Consider the following 9,055-nt stretch of genomic DNA (forward strand, 5'->3'; position numbering starts at 1 on the left):
TGCCCAATGGGAACCAATGGGAACAAGGTGCCATCACATCAGTAGATCACTGGGAGCCTAATTTGCATAGCCCCTCAGGATGCCGAGATAATAGAAGAGCCCCCTGTTGTATTCCATTAGCAAATAGATCTTTAGACACAACAGGACCCATGGTCAGGTCTCTGGACCCTAGAATTATCATACGATCCAGCAATTCTAGATAAATACCTAAAAGAATTGAAAACAGAGACTCAAACAGGTATTTTTACTCCAAACATCACCACAGTATTATTCACAATAACTTACACCCCAGATGTCCATCAGCAGATGAATGGATAAATAAAATGAGATCTATACCTAGAAGGGAATATTATTCAGCCTTAAAAAGGAATGAAATTTTGATATACGCCACTGTGTGGATGAAACTTGGAAACATTATGCTAAGTGAAATAAGTCAGACACAAAAGAATAAAGTCTGATTCCACAATATGGGGAATATTCCCATTCACAGACACAAGAAGTAGAATAGTGATTACCAGGGGCTGGAGGAAGAGAGGAATGTGGAGTTATTATTCAGTGAAGAAAGTTTTAATTGGGGATGATGAAAAAGTTCTGTAGAAAAAATAGTGGAGACAGCTGCACAACAGTGTGAAGGTGTTTAATCCCACTGAAATTGTACACTTAAAAATGGTTAAAATGGTAGGGCACCTGGGTGGCTCAGTTGGTTAAGCTTCTGACTTCGGCTCAGGTCATGATCTTGCCGTTCCGAGTTTGAGCCCCACGTGGGGCTCTGTGCCAACAACTCAGAGCCTGGAGCCTGCTTCAGATTCTGTGTGTCCCTCTCTCCCTGCCCCTCCCTTGTTCACACTCTCTCTCTCTTTCAAAAACAAACATTTAAAAAAATGGTTAAAATGATAACTTTTTTTAAATTTTTCATTTATTTTGAGAGAGACAGAAACAGTGCAAGTGGGGGAGAGGCAGAGAGAGCGAGAAAGAATCCCAAGCAGGCTTCAAGCTGCCAGCGCAGATCCTGACGCGTGTCTCCAGCTCACAAAACAGTGAGATCATGACCTGAGGCCAAAACCAAGAGTCGGACGCTTAACCGACTGATCCACACAGGCGCCCCTAAAATGGGAACTTTTATGTTGTGTATATTTTATTTTACCACAATAAAACAAAATAGGCAGGGCCAGAAACCTGGCCACACAAAGTTCCTCTTCCCCAGTCTTTACTACTACATACAAGCACTGGGCTCAGCACCCTGGAACACCATCACAGGACAGGGATCCAAGACAGGGTGCACCAGGACCTCAAAGGAGGCCCCACAGCCTTCTGACTGACTACTCCACCTCCACACACACACACATGCACGCACACGTGCACACACACGCATTTACACACACAGGCACACAGGCACACAGATATTTTTCTGTGTTACCTTCTGACTCTTGGAGGGAGGACAAAGAGGCAGCACTCTGGAATCTGGAAAGCTGCCAGGGTTTGTGGGACAGTGGCTCTTTAACCTGGGCCCTCCTTCTCCCCTGAGGCTACCTCGGCCTGGTAAATTGAGGTTAGGCTTTTAAAAGTACAAAAATATCCCCAAAAAAGTGCATATGATTCTAACTTTCATTTCTAGGCAGAGCAAAGAGTAAATGTGGACGATCTCAATGCCTATTGATTAATGCTGAGAAAGAGCTTAAATGAACCAGCAAACCAAAAGATAAGCCAGATCCAGAAACAGCTGTGGCTCTAACCCCCAGCACAGGACTGGAAGTTCATGAGACAGCTCAGCAGATGGAGAGCTAAAAACCTGCTCTTATATGCTTCATACTCCGAGTTAAGTAAATGTGTATATGAAAGGAGCCAGGGAAAAACAAAATCAAAAGTCCCTTCCTCCAAACCCTATTAAGACACAGTCTGCTTGGAAAAAAACAAAAAACAAAAAACAAAACAAAACAAAAAAACATTTTGGCCCAGCATTTTGAAAATATCTTATAATGAGGCACACATGTTTTTTTAATGTATAACCCAGAATTCACTGGGTGTCATTTTTCAGACACTGTATTGGGAGGATTATTATGTCTATTACCTATTGCCACATAACAAATTACTCCAAAATTTTGTGGCTTAGAACAATAATTACATATTATCTGCCACATTTCCTGTGGGCCAGGAATTCAAACAGGGCACTGCACCTGTTTAGGGATGGCTCCTCTCCGCTCCAGACCGTGGGACATCAGCTGGAAGCTTGTAGGCTGAGGCTGGGATCACCTGAAGCTCTGCTCATTCACATGTCTGACGGTGGATGCTGACTACTGGCTGAGAGCCAGCCAGAACACCCACATGTGGCCTCCTTATGTGACCTGGGCTTCCTCCCAACGTGGTGGCGGGGATCAAAGGGCAAGCAACCCAAGAGAGAAAAACAGTGAAAACTTCATGCCTGTTATGAACTGGCCCTGGAAATCACATAGCCTCACGTTGGCCTCATTCCATCGATTGGTGCAGTTTACAAGAGGTGGGAACTAGACCCCACGTCCCCTAGCACAGCGTAAGAAGAGCACTGTAAGGGTGCCTGGGTGGCTCAGTCAGTTAATCATCCGACTTAGGCTCGGGTCATGATCTTAGGTTTGTGGGTTCAAGTCCCGCATCGGGCTCTCTGCTGTCAATGCAGAGCCCACTTCAGATCCTCTGTCTGTCTGTCTCTCTCTCTCTCTCTCTCTCTCTGCCCCTCCCCCACTTGATCTCTCTCTCTCTCAAAAATAAACATTTAAAAAAAAACAGCACTATGGATGTTATATGTATCCATACATATTGGAGTCACCATCTTTAGAAAATACAACTTGCCACATTGTGCTTTATCTCAGTTAATCCTAACCACTCCTACCATACACACATTTAAAAAAAAAAAACAAAAAAACTATCAAGTACATATTATTAGCCCCATTTTACAGTACAAGAAACTAAGGCTCAGAGAAGAAACTTTCTAATGTCAGATACCTAGTAAGGGGTAGCGTAAGGACCCTGACCCCGGTGTCCAAGCCCTTAGCCCCAAAACTTCCCCTTCCTGCTAGAGGTTATATTGCCGTATCTACAAGTATATGCTGGAAGTTCAAGTTTCAGGTCTCTGTATGAATATGTACAAGTTCTTTGAAAAAAAAATGTTTTTTAGTGTTTATTCATTTTTGAGAAAGAGTGTGAACAAGGAAGGGACGGGGGCGGGGGGGGGGGGGACAGAGCATCTGAAGCGGGCTCTGTACTGACAACAGTGAGCCCAATGTGGGGCTCGAACTCACAAACCATGAGGTCATGAACTGAGCTGAAATCAGACTCTCAACCAACTAAGCCATCCAGGCACCTCCCCCCAATTTTTTTTTTTGTTACAGGAATATTAGGTTCTCTGCTCCTATGCTCAAGGTTGGAGGTTCAGGGCAGGCTGGGTAGGAATATTATATGGCTACATGCAGCCCAAAGGAGACATGAAGGGCTTTATGTGCCTTCAAAGAATAAACCCAAGAATCCCCACAAAACAGCCAGTGCCCTTGGCGTAGGAATTTGCCACCACTAGGACCTTGTCCACTTGACCCCCAAAATTAGTCCAATTATTTCTGGTAGCCAACCTGTAAGACGGCCCCCAATGAACCCTGCCTCCTGGTATCCACAGCCTGGCATAATCTCCTCCCATACTCTACCAGAGTTGGTCTAAGTGACCAACAGCACACAGCAAAAGTGATGATATGTCACTTCCAATACTTGTTTTTAAAATACTGTGACTGGGTTGCATGGGTGGCTCAGTCGGCTAAGCTTCTGACTCTTGATTTTGGCTCAGATCATGATCTCACAGTTTATGGATTGAGCCCCCTGGGGGACTCTGCACCAACAGCGAAGAGCCTATTTGGGATTTTCTCTATCCCTCTCTCTCTGCCCCTCTCCTGCTCACACTGTCTCTCAAAATAAATAAATAAGCTTTAGAAAATTATAAATCAGGGGTGCCTGGGTGGCTCAGTTGGTTAAGTGTCTGTCTTCAGCTCAGGTCATGATCTCATGGTTCTGAGTTCAAGCCCTGCGTTGGGCTCTGTGCTGACAGCTCAGAGCCTTGAGCTTGCTTTGGATTCTGTGTCTCCCTCTCTCTCTGCCCCTCCCCCACTCGTGCTCTGCCTCTGTCTCTCAAAAATAAATAAAAATGTTTTTAAAAATTGTAAATAATAATAATAAATCAAATTAAATTAAATTAAAACAAAATAAAAATTAAATACATTAAAATACTATGACTTCTGGGGCACCTAGATGGCTCAGTTGGTCAGGTGTCCAACTTGGGTTCAAGCATGATCTCACAGCTCATGAGTTTGAGCCCCACATCGGGCTCTCTACTGTCCGCATAGAGCCCACATCAGATCCTCTGTCCTCCTCTTTCTCTGCCTCTCCCCCACTCATTCTCTCTCTCTCTTTCTCTCTCTCTCTCTCTCTCAAATACATAAACATTTTTTAAAAAATAAAATACCATGACTTCTGTCTTAAGCTCTCTTATCACTCATAGAAGAAGCAGGCACGATGTTTTGTGGACATTCAGGAAGGCTATGGAAAGCCTACACGTTAAGGAACCAAGACCTCTAGCCAACAGCCAGCAAGGGACTGTAGCCCCACTGAACAGCTTGGCTGCAACCCCATCTACGCATTCCTGGGCTCTTGACTCTCAGAAACCTGATACAGAAAGAATATTATTCCATTTCCAACATATAGGTTACAGGGAATTAAGAACAAAGCAATAAACCAGGCTGGAATATGGAATGTGCTGGGAGTTACAGAGAAAGTGGTTCTTGATTTGGCCTTAAGACCAAACCAGGTTTAAATGATCAGGGAGGAGATGCACCTGGCTGGCTCAGTTACAGCAGTGTATGACTCTTGATCTTGGGGGTTGTGAGTTCCAGCCCCACGTTAGATGTAGAGATTACTAAACTATAAATAAACTTTAAAAAATAAAATAAATGATCTGGGAGGAGGGAGCGGGGGATGGGGCGTGAGGTAGGAGAACCCAGCATGTTCTGAGCATGTGGGGGAACTGGAAGGACAGTCTTGACATCTCCCTGCCACAAAGATACTGCCACCAATAATGATTCCACTCTTTAATAAGGAATAATAGAACAAATCATCATAATGGCTAACTTTATGTCGTGCTAAAGACTCTGTGTTGATTAGCCTTCTTAGTCCTCACAACAGTGCTATGAGGTAGCAATATGGTTACCAACCCATTCTACAGAGAGGAAACTGAAGCCCAGAGCTGAAGTAGTGGGCCCACGATCTTGTAGTTACTAAGCGGCAAAGCTGGGCCTGAACCCCCACCCCTCCGTCCTGTGCCCCCCCCCACCCCCCCCACCCCCGACTTGCTGCAAACCCTGCTCTCCTAACTGCTGGGTTCAGCATTCCCTGGTTAATCAGTGACACATTTTTCACCCTACTTAACATTTTCCCACCACCTAGCCAAATCCCAAGACAACTGACCAGAAATCTCTTAGGAAAGGTAAAGTAATTTTAAATTAGCTCTCAAGTTAATATTAAGCCAACAAAACATTATCTCAATTTGTCCCGAAGTGATGACTCTTAACCTTTAGGAGTTGGGGACCCCTCTGAAAATCTTAACACTTAAAGTCTCCCTTCCTGGAAAGATGAGCATATATACACAAATATAAAGTGTGCACAGAATTTCAGGGATTTCCCTGAAGCCCAGGGAGGAAACTTGAGTTAACACCTCTTGACCTCACAGTTTCCAGAGGAGATCAAGCCCCTCCCGAATGGTGGTGGTGGCTATGTGGGGAGTGTCACATCCGGGTCCCAATGTCCTCATTAGGAGAGATCATCAACCGTGCTGGGGCAGGAAGCGGCTCTGCCTGCATACATATTCAAATTACAAACTTTCTCTTCAAGCACATACATTTTATTGAATGAGCATTTGAGTTCTTGGCAGGCCTCCTGGTGTGGGACTGTTGTTGCCTTTGTTCTGCCAGTACGAGGGGGGCTGGCTGTGGGTCGAGCCTTCTGGAGGGAGCCTGTGTGACCAGATGGTGTTGCTGCTGCTGCACACACGGTCAGGTGCCATTGGCAGCTGGAGTGGGGAGAAACCACTTCCAGCCAAAGGACCAGGAAAAAGCCAGAATGAACCCACCTCCAGTCCCATCCTCAAACAGTTCAGCCCCCTGTGCATTGGGGCAGGTCAAAAGCATAATAAATGGTTTCTCTCCCCTAACTCTGAGTTTAGCAGCAGTGTCTTTCTCCTAATTTTCTTCTGTGCAAGGAACAAAACTCAGAAAACTTTAAACACTAAAGAATGAGTTCAGGGGTGCCTGGGTGGTTCAGTGGGTTAAGCGTCCGACCCTTGATTTCGGCTACTGTCATGATGTCACAAACCACGTGGGACTCCTCACTGTCAGTGTGGAGCCTACTTGGGGTCCTCTCTCTCCCTCTCTCTCTCTGCGCTTCCCCACCCCCCACCCCACTCACACACTCTCTCTCTGTCTCTCAAAATAAATAAACATTAAAAAAAAAAAAAAAGAATGAGTTTAGGGGCAGACGTAGGTTCAAATCCTAACTTTACCACGTACTCTTGGAACTTAGCTTAGCATCTTGGAACCTCTGATTTCTAGCCCAGAAAATGTGGACACTAATGTTTATACTCCAGAATTCTTCAGAGGATTAAATAATAATACACTTAAGTTCCTGACACATAATAAGCACTTAATGAGCAGACACTAAAATCGGACCTCATGGAACTTCTGGCTATCAAATTTCCACTGAGATTAGTAACCCCCCTTAGATGGGTGTATTTAAATCCTTGAAAATCAAGAGCTGTTGTAATCTCAAGGAAATATAAATGATCCATAAATCCTAAACCCTATAGGTCAGAGGCCATAACTGCTTCCTTCGAGTTTTCACCATTCCTGGCACAGAGCTTGGTGGACAATTAAACAATTAAACGTTGGCAAGTACACGTGGGCCAGAAGGTACTCTCAGAGAGCCAGGATCGCCGTAGGAAATTAACAAGTGGAGCAGATTTCCTGTTCACTGTCAGAAGACCTGGTCAGTGTTAAATCACGACAACACTGAAGAGCGCTGTGGCCAGAGGAGAGGATTGGTCCTCTGAGGCTTTTTCCAGTCCTTTGGTTCCCTGAAAGCACCTTTGGGTGAGGTCTTCATCTCTGAGCTTGGAGGTAAAGGAAAGGCCTTGAGGAAATCAGTTAGATTTATTTATATCCTATATGTTTAAAGCAAACAAGCAAAAAAGAATTTGAGGGCACCTGACTGGCTCGGTCGGAAAAGCCTTGGAATCTTGATCTCAGAGTCGTGAGTTTGAGCCCCACACTGGGTATAGAGATTACTTTAAAAAATTAATAAACTTAGGGGCTCCTGGGTGGCTCAGTCAGTTAAGCTTCCAACTCTTGATTTCTGCTCAGGTCATGATCTCACAGTGGGTGGGTTCAAACCCTGCATCAGGCTCTGCACTGACAGTGTGGAGTCATGCCAGTTCCTGTCCTCAACAACTGCTTTACAGTAAATAAGTGGTTTTCATGTGGCTACTTATCATAATGACCTGAAATAAAACACCTCAAGGGAGATGATCAGTGAACACCAGGATTTGGGACATTCTAATGTAGCTTCATGACTTCAAAAAGTCAATGATCATGAAAATAAAAGGTGGGGAACATGCTCAAGATTAAAAGATACAATACCCTGAAGAAACATAACCATTTTCTTTTTTAAAATGTTTACTTGTTTTTGAGAGAGAGGGGAAGAGCACACAGCGAGGGAGGGGCAGAGAGAGAGGGAGAGAGAGAGAATCCCAAGCAGGCTCCACACTGTCAGCACGGAGACCAACTCGGGCGGGACTCAATCGATCTCACAAACCATGAGATCATGACATGAGCCCAAATCAAGAGCTGGACACTTAACCAAATGAGCCACCCATGCGCCCCAGAGACATAACCATTTTCAATGCATACATCTTGGTTGGTGAAGAAATTTGAATACGGGCTTTTATTAGGTGATAACAGGGAACTGTGGCTTGGTATGATAATGGCAGAGTGGCTACGTAGACAAATGCCCTTTTTCCCTTCATTTATTTTTGGAAATGTATCCTGAAGTATTTAGAAGCAACTTTGAAATGGTTCCAAAAATAGGTACCTACAAATGAATGATACCTGACAAAATGATAACCAATGTTTCACAATCAGAAGTGAGAAAAAGGAGACTCAGGGGAAGATCTCAGAGGTGCATGTACCCTACACGTACCAGAGAGGAAAGCCTATAGATTCCTCTGGGCACACCAGACCAGGAAGAATGAAATTGTTATAAGACTGACTTATGCCTGCCCCCCCAAATTCGTATGTTGAAGTCTGAAGCCCCAGTATCTCAGAATGTAACCATATTTGCAGATAGAGTCTAAAATGAGATTAGTAGGCTGGATCCTAATCTCATGTGTCTAGTATCCTTGCAAGAAGAGGAATTTTGGACACAGACACATTCAGGGAATGATGTGAAGACACAGGGAGAAGATAGCCATGGACAAACCAAGGAGAGAGGCTGGAACAGATCCATCCCTTCTGGCCTTCCAAAGGAATCAGCCCTCCCTGCTGACACCTTGATCTCAAACTTCCAGAACTGGAAGAAAATACATTTCTGTTGTTTAAGCCAGCCCCAGCAAACTAATACAGAGCTCCTTGATTCGTCACCAAAGCCCAGGGTCTTTTCCCATATGCCCACCCAGCCCTGTCCCCCTGATGCTACAGTCTGGTAACTACAGTGCATGACAGTGACGCCCTGTCGACCTGGCAAATGGAGATCTGGCTTGTCAGAAAGCGGTTGTCCTGAGTGGTATATACATACACTCCAGGTCCCAGAGCTGCACATCTGAACAGGTGCAGTCCCCAAATCTGACACCTGTTGTTCCCCTCCCTTTCCTAAGTGCTTTCTGGTCTTTCTGTCTTAAAAATTAAGAAATGCACATGTGTGTGTGCATTGGAGAAGAGGAGACATAGCTTTAAAAGCCCTGTAGCTAACATTTCTTTATACTATTTTTTTTTAATTTTAA

Source organism: Acinonyx jubatus, chromosome A2 (genome assembly GCF_027475565.1).
Source record: "Acinonyx jubatus isolate Ajub_Pintada_27869175 chromosome A2, VMU_Ajub_asm_v1.0, whole genome shotgun sequence".
Taxonomy (NCBI): domain Eukaryota; kingdom Metazoa; phylum Chordata; class Mammalia; order Carnivora; family Felidae; genus Acinonyx; species Acinonyx jubatus.